Source organism: Podarcis bocagei (assembly GCF_964188305.1).
Source record: "Podarcis bocagei genome assembly, chromosome: 8".
Classification (NCBI taxonomy): Eukaryota; Metazoa; Chordata; class Lepidosauria; order Squamata; family Lacertidae; genus Podarcis; species Podarcis bocagei.
In genome coordinates this window covers 7,757,432-7,771,149 of record NC_138133.1, presented here as the reverse complement: position 1 = coordinate 7,771,149, position 13,718 = coordinate 7,757,432, and the positions used below count along the sequence as shown (strand labels likewise).

General features: G+C 45.3%; 1 long non-coding RNA gene across 1 annotated transcript in view; it reads right to left on the bottom strand.

The window, feature by feature from the left end:
- Positions 1 to 3,894, bottom strand: part of LOC308594052 — a 294,546-nt gene extending 290,652 nt beyond the window's left edge. The window contains exon 1 of the long non-coding RNA XR_014011269.1: positions 3,791 to 3,894. This is a non-coding gene — a long non-coding RNA (uncharacterized lncRNA). The remainder of the gene's footprint in view (positions 1 to 3,790) is intronic.
- Positions 3,895 to 13,718: the final 9,824 nt, after the last annotated feature.

The following is a 13,718-nucleotide window of genomic DNA, read 5'->3' as shown; positions in this document are numbered from 1 at the left end:
TACTAAACCTGCAGCACTGTACCAATAAAACAACATCCAGCATTGATGAGCCAGCATCTATTATGTAAGAGAGGTTACCAGAGACCCCAACAAAGCCAAATCTAGCTTGATTTCAAATAGAACTCCTGAATCACCACAACCATTTATAGTGATGTTATCTAACTCCTTTTTCATGGTTTTGTTTTTGCAGCCAGTGCATAGAGTTCCACTTTGTGTGTCAAGAAGGTATTATTGTCACTCCAAAGAAACAGACGGTTTCTGCTGGGGTGTGCCTGCCTGGTGGAGTGAACAAGGGCTTCAGAAAGCGATATAGATACAGTGGTACCTCGGGTTAAGTAGTTAATTCGTTCCGGAGGTCCGTTCTTAACCTGAAACTGTTCTTAACCTGAAGCACCACTTTAGCTAATGGGGCCTCCTGCTGCTGCCGCGCTGCCGGAGCACGATTTCTGTTCTCATCGTGAAGCAAAGTTCTTAACCTGAAGCTCTATTTCTAGGTTAGCGGAGTCTGTAACCTGAAGCGTATGTAACCCGAGGTACCACTGTACTGCTTTCTGAAACCTGTGTTCACTCCAGCACACTTACAGATAATGTGTGATGTCTTCCAACTGAGGTTGACCACAAATGCAAAGTCTGTCTGCATACAGGACCTTGTAGCAGCCATCCAATGGGCAGCTTTTGGAAACGCAGCTCACTAAAGTAATTTCTTAGGGAAGCTGGTGAGTTTGATCAGCTAACTAGCTCTGAAATGCTCTGTTCTCAAGATTGGGGGGGGGGGGGAGAGAGAGAGAATTGATGTTTCTAATGGGTTGCAGGTCCCTTCTGGAGTCTACCCAGAAGAGACAACCTCTTAGTTGACACCTGTTCAAGGTCAAAGCAGAGCTCAGTTCTGGAAAATGATAATAGTCTAAAACATCTTGATAAGCTGCTTCCCAGAGTTGGTTACTGCCCAATTCCATATAGCACAGAGCAGGAAAACACTCAATAGGCATAGTAGTATTTTTAAATATATATACTTTAACTGAGCAAAGCTCTTGCTTTAATTGTTGGCCACCCAGATTCTGTTCAAAAAAGAGCTGCTGATATTGTTGATGGCAGAAAATACAGCCTTAAAAAACCCCAACAAATTCTGCAGTTTCCTAAACTTCCCAAACTCTGTGTTCATGATGGCAAGGCCAGGGAGGGGGCCCAGATCTGCAAGGGCAGTGGTGGGGCATTTTGCTTACAGCAGCAAAACATCGCGGGCTGCCCCTGCCCACACCCTGTTGGGTTTCTACCGCCATAATTGTTTTTGGGATTAGGATTTTGTTGGGCAGAGTGGCCTCTTCGCCCTGCTGCTGAACTTTCCCATCTGCTAACTGGCCTTGACACTTTGGCAGCCAGGGGTCCCTCTAGCTCAGGGGTCTGCAACCTTTAAGACAAAAAGAGCCACTTGGACCCGTTTCCGAAGAAAAAAAACCTGGGAGCCGCAAAACTCTTCATTATAAAAATAACTTTTTTGTCACTTTTTTATTATTTCTTTGTTTGACCCCTCAGAATTACTCCTCCTCATAGAAATAAACATTAAATTAACAAGTTACCTTTTTTGTGTGTGTGTTCTTCCCTTCAAAACAGTGACCAGCGTACATGCCCCCTTTCAATGCAGTGACCAGTGTACATGCCCCTTACAATGTAGCGGGCGGGCGGGAAGGTGACGTCGGGACGGTGCGTGACTAACGCACACACCGCCCCCATGCGACGTCACAGCCAGTACAGTGCCCGCCACAGTGGGGAGTGTTGGGGCGCACAATGCGCCTCCTCCCCTGGCTAGTATCCACCCCGGAGCCGCGGCAAAGGTGTAAAAGAGCCACATGCGGCTCCGGAGCCGCGGGTTGCAGACCCCTGCTCTAGCTCCTAGAGGGATACTTAACAGGGTCAAGGAAGCTTATCTGCCTCCTGGCATATGTGCCTTCAGGATGCTTTGCTCACACTTTTCCCAGTTTTTTATATTTTCTGTATGGTTCCCAGATGCATAATGCACATACATATTTTGGGTGGTCATATTTTGGATGCCAGGAGAGAGGGCTACTTTATTTTGCAATAGCAGCTTGTGAAGATTAGTTGAAAGCTCTTTCCCCTTGTTTTTTCAGCTAGGAAGCTTACAGTACTTATTTTTCTGATAACATGGCAGAAAACACAGGGGAGGCTCTGACATGGGTTTAGCAGTGCAACACAGTGGAGTAAAGGTTTTCAGACTTGCAGCATTCAAGGCACCCTTTCCACACCAACTTATTTGCAAGTTACAAAAAACTCCTGAGTATCCTAAGGAAAAGGTTGTTCATATAAAACACCACCCTTTGTGATCTGTGTGTTGTCTCTCATCCATCCCCACAACCACTGTGGCTTTGCAGGAAAATGGAGAGATAAATGGGCAAACTGTGTTGCAGGAAACTTTATTACCCATTGCTAGATCTTGAGGATAAATTAGATTTGGGCTGGATATTAATGTGAACCTACCTGATTTGCACTTCCTGAAACAATACACATAGTGAAATGCAGGTATCCTTCAAAATTTGCACGTATCCATCTTGTGTGATTCACTTCTCCAACCAAATAATGTGTACAAAATGTGTCTGTTAGGGGAAAGTGTGCATAAAAAGCATATAGTTGTAAACATGAAATATAATGCACTTAACATGGGGAGAAATTGGAAAAATGTATACATCAGGCAAAGCCTCATTTCCAAATTTCCATATCTGGAGAAATTTGCACTAAAATGCTGACAAATTTCCATCAGCACTTTAAAAGAAAAACCACAAGTATGAAGAAATGTGAAGAACGGGGGAAATGGGAAAGAGAGAAACCAGGATTGGCAGATTCTGGTATTCTCATTAAGGACGGCCAAAGGATGCTTCCAGATAATCCCATGGCTTCCATGAATGCAGCTTCTCCTCCACTAGACTAGGAGAAACAGCAGTCTGATGAGACATTAGGGAATGTGAGTGGTTCCTCCTTGGCTTTTATTCTGCATTCACAGAAACATTTTCACCTAGAGGTGATGTCCCCAGCTGTTGGAACCGGGGAATGAAAAGCCAGCTGGCTTGGCCCCAGCTGGCGTGTCTCCCCTCTCAGCCTTGCCGCTGCAGAGATCCATCAGTCATCCTCCCTGATGTGCATCTGTGACTCAAGCTGCAGAGCAGGCTTGAGCACACATTACTCAGCAGTGTAAACTGCACAGCAGATGAGGCTTGAGGTGTGGACATGATACTAAACTACGCATTTACAGTGGTACCTCGGGGTACATATGCTTCAGGTTACAGACATTTCAGGTTACTGTCACTGCTAAAATGGCCACTGTTTCTTTAATGCTTAAAAAAGCTGGGTCAGCATGAGTCAGTGGCCTGCACCGGGTTGTATATATAGAGTGAGAAATGTTAGTTTGCTGGTTTGGTTGGTTGGTTGGTTAGTGAAAGCTGGTAGTGTTGATGTGTATAGTTGGTCAGTCGCTTTTGCAGAAAGACTTTTAATAATAAAAGCAGAAAGTACTCTGCAAGGATATTTTTCTCGTGGACTCTTTTATGCCAACAAGGGTCCGAGGACCAGGCTGAGGCGACAAAGGGAGGTCTGAACCTTTTTTGCTTTTTACAAACACTGACAGTTACAGACTCCGCTACCCCAGAAATAGAACCTCGGGTTAAGAACTTTGCTTCAGGATGAGAACAGAAATTGTGTGGGGGCAGCGTGGCAGCAGCAGGAGGCCCCATTAGCTAAAGTGGTACCTCAGGTTAAGAATAGTTTCAGGTTAAGAACAGACCTCCAGAATGAATTGCCGAATTTTTTGCTCTATAAGACTCACTTTTTCCCTCCTAAAAAGTAAGGGGAAATGTGTGTGTGTCTTATGGAACGAATGCAGGCTGCGCAGCAATCCCTCTTGCTGTCTTCTGAGAGTCAGAATATTTTTTTCTTCTTTTCCTCCTCCAAAAACTAGGTGTGTCTTGTGGTCTGGTGCGTCTTATAGAGCGAAAAATACGGTAAATTCTTAATCTGAGGTACCACTGTATTATACATAAATCAGGACAAAGAAAACATGGCTTCTCTCCTTGCCATCTTCTTGGAGAGAGACTGAAACAAAAGCAATACAGAGCGGAAGTTCTGCTCACACCAATCTGTGACATGTGACATGCAACAATCCACATATCTGCAGCAAAGGGTGGAATGGAATTCCCAACAGCAGCATCCTTAAGGAGTCTGCACCAACAGAGGCTTCCCCACTTGACCCTCTGCATGCCCTCTTAATTTACATTTTCCAGTGGAAGAATTTCAGGATTTTAACATGGAGAATTGCAGATCCAGTTCTGGTGGCAGGGATGAGAACCAAAGGGCGTAAATGCGGCTTGTGCTGATACGTTAAAAGGGAGCCTAAATACAGTGGTACCTCGCAAGACGAATGCCTCGCAAGACGGAAAACCCGCAAGACGAAAGGGTTTTCTGTTTTGGAGGCGCTTCGCAAGACGAATTTCCCTATGGGCTTGCTTCGCAAGAAGAAAGCCCATAGGGAAATCTCCGGGGACCTCTTTTAAATGCTGGTGGTGGGGAGCAAAGCCTTTCCCCCCCTCCGGCCTTCAGAAGAGGTCCAGGAAGGCCGGCGGGGGCCGAAAGGCTTTGCTCCCCACCGCCAGCATTTTAAAAGCAGTCCGGGATAGCAGGGAAGCGTTTCCCGCTATCGCGGACGGCTTTTGAAGGCAGGTGGGGGGGAGCAAAGACTTTCGCCCCCCGTCCGCCTTCAGAAGAGGTCCAGGACCTCTTCTGAAGGCGGGCAGGGGGCAAAAGTCTTTGTCCCCCCTGCCTGCCTTCCCAGGGGCTTTTACATCGCCCCGGACAGCGGAGAAGTCCTCCGCTGTCCCGGGCAATTTTAAAATGCCGCCCGCCAGCATTTTAAGCTCGCCCCGGACAGCGGAGAAGTCCTCCGCTGTCCCGGGGTTTTCTAATTTGCTGGGGGTGGGAAGAAAAGCCCTTGTCCCCCCCCCAGCCTTCAGAAGAGGTCGGGGGACAGACTGTCCCCGGACCTGGTCTGAAGGCGGTTTCCATAGGAACGCATTAATTGATTTTCAATGCATTCCTATGGGAAACCGTGCATCGCAAGACGAAAAACTCGCAAGAAGAAAAAACTTGCAGAACGAATTAATTTCGTCTTGCGAGGCACCACTGTAGATGAATTGATACTACATTTTCCCTGTATACAAAAGTGCTCAACAGCTGAGGGGCTCCTTGAATCTTGGGAGTAAGGCAGGGTGCTGCTTTTTCTTGATTGTGTTCTCCACGGAGTGTTGAAACGCCGTTTCTAGCATGAAGACAGCACTTCAGCAAAGGCCCTGGGAATTTGTAGGCTGCTGCAAACCAGGTGTGAAGGCGGCAAGATGTAACATCTGCAAGTAGTTTTCATGCTCAATTGCAACCTATGTATGTTGATGACACACAATTAGGCTTTTGTTTTTTGCGCTGCGTCTAGCCAGTCGAGGTTACCTACCCACCTACGTAATAATAAGCACCATTCTGCAGATGTTACCAGAATGCCCCATCACTTTCAGGCTGGATATCATTACAAACCAAGGCAGGAGGAGGTGCTGCGTGTATTCCAATTGATTTAACATGTTTTGACCAGAGGAACATATGGATAGCATTGGAAGGCCCTGAAGCAATCTGCATTCATACATTCCTGTAGCTGCTTTGCAGTTACTGACATGAAGGTGCATTTCATTACTTGCTTTATTTAGTCCATTTATAGACTGTCAATCACTTCTCCTACCTAGGCAGTTATCCTTCCCATAGCTGTCAACTTACAGATTTGAAAATAAGGGATCAGCAGCCAAAATAAGGGATTTTCAGAGCACAGGTATGTTCAACTTCTGAGCCAAAGGCAGAAAGCCCAGCCAGCAGCCAAAAAAGCCTCAAGCAGTGGTTCCCACAGTGCAGCAACACAGCAAAGGGGATGCAGCAAGGAAAACCACCGTCACCTCTCCGCTGGGAAGCGCTGAGCAAAGGCGAGTCCCCAGGCAACGCAGCCGATTTGATCGGCACAAAGCATGCAAGCTCCACCCCCCCAGTCGTTCTTAGACTCCTTATTGGGTGAGCAACACAGCTGGAGCCTCCCTCCTCCCTGGCCGGCAGGGAGGGAGGGAGAGGAGCTGCTTCCTTTGAAACCCGGGAAATTTAAGGGACCTCATCAGTAAGGGACAGCAGCGGGACACAGCGCTGGGATAAGGGACTTTCCCACCAAATAAGGGACGGTTAACAGCTATGCCTTCCACAAGGGCCAACATTGATGCCAGAATCCAGCATCGCCTGAGCTCTGCGAGTGCGGCTTTCTCCCAGCTGAAGAGCAGAGTGTTTGAGGACTGGGACATTCACAGGGAAACCAAAATGCTTGTTTACAAAGCTATTGTACTAGCAACCGTACTGTATGCTTGTGAAATATGGACCACTTATAAACGCCATCTACAACTCCTTGAAAGATTCCATCAACAGTGTCTCCAAAAAAATTTACGCATCACTTGGGAAGACAGGCGAACTAATATCAGTGTACATTGGTACCTCGGGTTAAGTACTTAATTTGTTCCGGAGGTCCGTTCTTAACCTGAAACTGTTCTTAACCTGAAGCACCACTTTAGCTAATGGGGCCTGCTGCTGCTGCCGCACCGCCGGAGCATAATTTCTGGTCTCATCCTGAAGCAAAGTTCATAGCCCAAGGTACTATTTCTGGGTTAGCAGAGTCTGTAACCTGAAGCGTATGTAACCTGAAGGGTATGTAACCCGAGGTACCACTGTACTGGAAGAAGCAAAGATCACCAGTGTCGAAGCAATGATTCTTCAACATCAACTTTGTTGGACTGGTCATGTTGTGCGGATGCCTGATGATCATCTTCCAAAGCAACTACTCTATTCCAAACTTAAAAATGGAAAGCGTAATGCTGGTGGTCAACAAAAGAGGTATAAAGATTGTCTCAAGGCAAATCTAAAAAAAGTAGTATAAACACTGACAACTGGGAAACACCAGCCTGCGAATGCTCCAGTTGGAGAACAGCCTTGACCAAAGGTGTCATGGGCTTTGAAGACACTCGAACTCAGGACACAAGGGAGAAACGTGCTAAGAGGAAGGCACGCTTGGCAAACCCTCACCGTGATCAACTCCCACCTGGAAACCAATGTCCCCACTGTGGAAGGACGTGTGGTTCCAGAATTGGCCTCCACAGTCACTTACGGACTCATTGTTAAAACTGTGTTTATGGAAAACAATCTTACTCGGCTACGAATGATTGCCAGAAAAAAAGAAAGAAAGACTAGCTACAGGAAAATCAAGATACATAGATACATAGTAAGCACCATTTCAGCTGATTAAGAAAAATCCAAGCACATTACATTGGGACACTTGGAAGGTATGAGAAAGGAAATAAGGAAATCAATTCTCTCTCTCTCTCTCTCTCTCTCTCTCTCTCTCTCTCTCTCTCCCCCCCCCCCCCCTGCCATCGCTGGGGTGGAAAGATGTGCTCTGCCACAAAGGAGCACACAGCCACATGATGGCATTGAGTGGGGCTTTCGCCAAACTCAACCCCCCCCCCCCGATTATCTCCCAATTTTTGTTCTGTGCCTTGAGGTGCGGCTTCCGAGAGAGGAAACATCAGGGCAAAAAGAACAAGAGAAACTTCCTGCCCTCCATCCATGGCCCTTTGGACATTTACTGAGATTACGGTGGATGGTGGGACAAGGCCTGCCGTGCTTGTCTGCAAGCTTCTTTTAACGCACTGGTTCCCCAATGGGTGTTCAGTGGCCCCCCGGGGGGTGCCCGTCACATAACAAAAACTGCCAAAGAGATAGCAATAGTAGGGAGTCAATAGTTTGGCTTTTGAAAAACCGAAGGTCCGCAGTATTTAGGTATTTGGGAACCTCTGGCGCAAAGGAAGCTTTCTGGCAGAGTAAACCATAAGAGTTTATTCAGATTTGCCATGCAAAATGAGATATTATGCCAATCAGGAGAAATTCTGCAGTCTTTCATCTTTTCTCCTCCTGCTTTCCTCCCCGCTCACAGCCTTTTTTTTTTAAAAGAAAAGTCAGACACTTAGCAAATGTTCTCAACAACAGGGAGATCAGATGTGGAGAAGAGAGCATCAGAGTGAGAGAAGGCCTCTGTTCCTCGCCCCCCCCCATTAATAATGGGGTGATGTGATTTGTATGTTCTTAGCTCTTCAGTTATCTTACCGTATTTTTCAGCTTTTCATTAGTAAGTGCTGGGAGAGAGAAAACACACACGCTATATTATATATATATTTACAGTGGAACCTCGGGTTACATACGCTTCAGGTTACAGACTCCGCTAAGCCAGAAATATTACCTCGGGTTAAGAACTTTGATTCAGGATGAGAACAGAAACTGTGCTCCGGCGGCGCGGCAGCAGCTGGAGGCCCCATTAGCTAAAGCGGTGCTTCAGGTTAAGAACAGTTTCAGGTTAAGTATGGACCTCCGGAGCGAATTAAGTACTTAACCCGAGGTACCACTGCATATATATTAAACAATATAATCTAGCCAAATGCCATGCAACTGCTTCTTATATTTAAGGATGTAAAATTGCTAATGCAGGAGACTAACGTTCTTTGGAGATAAGCGTAGTTGCTATGGTGAGGAAGGTCCCTGCCATTCATTGCAAAAAAAGGTGGCATCCATGGCACGATCCATCGGAATATATTTTTGCTATTGAAGTAAGTGCAGTTCACTAACATACTGCAGACTGTGTGAGATGTATGCTTCTCTTGTGATATATGCATATACAAACACACACATAGATGTGAAGTCTTCACCCATTTTAAAATGCATAACTGTTTTCTCTGCTGCTGAAGAAAAATGGGAACGGGTTAGAGCTTATTTTTTGTAGATAACAGCAATCCTTAAATGAACAAAGCTTCATTTAACATTCAAATTTTTTAAAAAAAGTATGTCACTAGTTGGCTCAGTGAAAATCAGTAGCTTTAGTTAGCTTTTTTAAATTTTAAACTTTATCTTGTAGACTCTAATGATCTGCATTTGCTTCTGAAATGTATTCAGGCAATAATCTGCAATAAATTGGTGATTTTCAGCACTTAGGACTTGCTACTGAATATTAAACAGAATAGCAGTGTGTTTGTCAACAACCAATTCTTGAGAGGTTTATTGCTTTTGTTAATGATAAACAAACCATTTATATCACTACGAGACATTTAAAAAGAGGGGAGTACAAATGACTAGTTCCATAGGGGAAATATTTAGCAGCTAGAAGATAGATATAGACATAGATACAGAGATACAGAGATACATAGTCATGGGTAAAGTTCTTTTCATTGTAAAGGTCAATACTACTTCCAGAAATCACTTGAGACCGTAACTGTTCATTTTCAGAAACAGCAGCTTTTGTCAGCCTGGTGCCTTCCAGATTTTCTGGGGATACAACTTGTAGGACGCTCTCCCCAGAGAGGTTTGCCTGGTGTGCTTGTTACATATCCTTAGGTGCCCAGCAAAAAGAAGCCACTTACCGTATTTTTCGCCCTATAGGACGCACTTTCCCCCCTCCAAAAATGAAGGGGAAATCTGGGTGCGTCATATGGGGCGAATGCAGGCTTTTGCTGAAGCTTGGAGAGTGAGAGGCATCTGTGCGCACCGACCCCTCTCACTCTCCAGGCTTCAGGAAGACATCCGCAGCCTAGGCAGCATTGCGGGAGGTCCCGCAGGGATGTCTAGGCTGCGGATAGCAGCCTGCCACCCAGCGCGAGGGGCGCCCTGAAGCAGAGCGCCCCCCGCGCCGGGCAGACATCTGCAGCGTGTTGGAGCCCTGCAGGAGTTGCCCGCAGGGCTCCCCACACTGCGGATAGCAGCCTGCTGCCCAGCGCGAGGGGCGCCATGAAGCAGAGCGCCGCCCGCGCCAGGCAGACATCCGCAGCGTGGGGAGCCTTGCAGGAGTTCCCCGCAGGGCTCCCCACTCTGCGGATAGCAGCCTGCCGCCCGGCAGGCAGGGCACCCTGATGCAGAGCGCCCCTCGCGCCGGGCAGACATCAGACAGCCCCACAAGCTCGGGGGACAGCAGGGAGGCGCAGCACCGCCATCCTGCTGTTCCTCGACCTGGTTCTGTTTCCCTGACCTGCTTTTGGGGGGGAAATAAAGGAAAACTTTTTTTCCTTTATTTTCCCCCCAAAAAACTAGGTGCGTCCTATGGGACGGAGCGTCCTATGGGATGAAAAATACAGTATTTAGCCTTTGGCTAATTAAACAATCTATGTCCTTTTTGTTACTGTGCCATAGCATTCTTGTGCTTTTAGACTACAGACTGCCCTGTGATCCTCAGCTGAAGGGGGGTATAAAATAAATAAATAAAATAAAATAAAACAAAACAAAAACCCTCCTCCTCCGTGACAATTGGCAGCCAGGGTACTGCTGAAGAGATGTCCCCCAAGATCTGGAGAAGACCAGGATGAGTTGTGGGTACACAGGCAGAAATAGGAAGGGAAAAGACAACCAGCTCAGAAAAGAAGGAAGCAGCTCCGTAAGATATGGAAGCCTAAAATAAACCTCCATATTTCATTATTAAAAGACTGCAAAGAGGCGCCTAGGTGAGGATTTCTAAGGAAACGATGTACAGTGGTACCTCGGGTTAAGAGCTTAATTCGTTCCAGAGATCCTTTCTCAACCTGAAACTGTTCTTAACCTGAAGCACCACTTTAGCTAATGGGGCCTCCCGCTGCGTATGTAACCCAAGGTACCACGGTACTAGCCTTCTTCCAGTAGAACTAAACCCATAAATAGATGGAATGTTTTTATGCAGAACAGGTTGTAGCAAAGGAGTTGATTAATAATAATAATAATAATAATAATAATAATAATAATAATAATAAAATTTACTTATACCCTGCCCTCCCCAGCCAAGGCCGGGCTCAGGGCAGCTAACAAGCAATAATAAAAACAAGTTGAATGAATACAACTTAAAAGCAAGATTAAAATACAACATTAAAATGCAGCCTCATCACAGGAGGAGAAAGGAAAAAAGAAACAAGGGGAGGGAATAAAATTGACTCCAAGCCAAAGGCCAGGCGGAACAACTCTGTCTTACAGACCCTGTGGAAAGAAATCAGACCCCGCAGGGCCCTAGTCTCGTGAGACAGAGCATTCCACCAGGCTGGGGCCACTGTTGAAAAGGCCCTGGCTCTGGTTGAGGCTAATCTAACTTCCTTAGGGCCCGGGACCTCTAGGGTGTTGCTATTTATGGACCTTAAGGTCCTCCATGGGGCATACCAGGAGAGGCGGTCCGGTAGGTACGAGGGTCCTGGACTTCATATGCTGCTTTCCCTTCACATGGATCCCAAAGCAGCTTACAAACAATAAATAACAATAACTTAAGAAAACATCACAAGTGCAGCACAAATCATATAACATAATTAACGAAACAACAATAAAGCAATTGCCATGTATAAAAACACTACTGGCAAACCAGCAACTAAAAATAGTCTATATATCACAATTACAGCATAAATCCTATTATATTATTAATGAATTATCAACAAAGCATGTAAAAGTATAAAACAGTATTAAGAAAAGAGAACTAAAAATAAGCTTAACACAATTATGTACACACGGGCATGCACGCACACACACACACTTGCTCCTCCAAACGTCTCATTCATGACCTCCAAGTAAGGTGTACTTCTTAGTTATTAAGTTAAGCTTGTGACCTGTCCTTCCGACAAGGGAATTTGAGGCAGCCACCAGCAACAGCAAATTCTCCTTTGCAGCTCCTGATTCTATTAAATCACATCTATTACTGCAGGCTTTACAGGTGTACAAGAGTCTTTCCAGTCCTCTAGGAACTAGCAGCATGGTTTGCATGTTGGTGCTGGGGGTGGCAGCAAGTTTGTGTGGCCATACTGAAAGGACCATTGACACATGGATAAGGACAGAGAAGCTGCCTGCTGCCAACTCTCTCCAGATTGTCAGAAATGAGTCTTTTCTAGGCCTGTCCAGAGATTTGAGAAGCTGGACACGCACTTCTTTGAAACGAGGGGCAAATGCATCTGTTAATTTAGGTTTTCTTAATTTCTCATTTTTCCAATCTTTAATTGTCGTCCACATATCTGCAGTAATCTCCTTTAAAAAAAATCCTTACAGAATCCATCAGCATTTTAATGTGAATTTCTCCTAATAAGCACATGTTTGTATACCATTTACTATCATTCAATTATTCATTTTTATTTACACTTCCCCCTTAATATAGGCATTTCTGTAAACATTGTTTGGTTCCAGAATGGCATTGCAAAATTCGGAGAAGTGTGAATTTCAAAGCATGGCTGTGCTTAAGTTCCCATATTGTTTTAATGCAAATTGAATTGAATTCATGCCCCACCGCACAGAGAAACATCATCTGGTTGCATGGGATGTGTTAAGTTGTGGGTGAACATATCAGACGACACAGCGATTCTTCAAACAGCTCTTGTTTATTCAGAGGCCAGAACAGAACTGAACTGAAGGGTTCAGCCAGCCTGCTTATATAGAGCTCCAGTACAACGTAACTGTAGCAACTTTCTAAAACTATCCAATCACTGAATGTCACTTTCGATCCCTTATTTGCATAACTATCTACAGTATCCCCCTGCTGGCCCAGGGTGAGAACTTCAGTACATAACACATACCATAGAATTACAACTGTTTCCCCTAAAGTTTTTAATGGAAGTGGGGAGGATTTTGTCAGGAAAGGTCTCCATACTAAGGGCCGTGCAGTGAAGACAAGGAACCCCTAAGGCTGGCCATGTTCAGTTTGCTACATTAATCACAGCCATGTTCCTGTCATTCTGAATTTTAGTGTGGGTGTGGGTGGGTTGTTGTTTTTTTGGTAACCCGCTTTGACGATTTTACAATCAAGGGGTGTATAATTTCATGAAATAAAATCAATAAATAAATTGCAATATAAAAAATAAATTCACACAGACCAAGATGATTAAGGGTTTTGGTTTTAAAGCTTCAGTCTTCTCTCCATTTTGGGGCTTCTCACAACCTTATCAACTCACAACCAGAAAAAGCGGGTGGGTGGCGGCAGCTGGCCAATGGACAGTTTAGCATTTTGTGCCCCCTGGTGTTCTGCAGAGAAGCTAGAACGAAGCCATATTTTCTTCCCATTTAATTCAGAGCAGTTGACCAAAAAAATGTCCATTTCAAACCACAACCTAATTTCTAATATATAACAGAAGTAATTAGAGTGGAGCTAGATAAAGAGGATTACAAGTTCTAAAAGTCCCAAGGGAAATCAGTTGGAAGGATTTTGAGACTATGACAACATCTCAAGTAAAACGGAGCAGAATAAAATCTCCTCCTGCTCCTGCTGGGAGGGATTTGCTGAGTTGGCAAAGTTTGTTATCCCGTGTGTTGAATTATAAAAAATTAAATCATCTCTAGGAAATATGAAAATTGCCGCTGTGTGCCCCTAGTATGAGGCATTATTTACAGCAGGAATGAGGAGCCTGTGGCCCTCCGGATGTTGTTGAATTTCAGTTCTCATCAGCTCCAGCTGGCATGGCCAACAGTCAGGGATGGTGGGGCAGTAATTCAAGAATGTCAGGATAGCCACAAATTTGCCACCCTTGCTTAATGGAGCTACTGCCTCTTAGCAGTTTTCCCCGGCCTCCTGTTGTCATGATGACAATCCTGATAGACCCAGGAACCAATACGTCTGTTCTGGG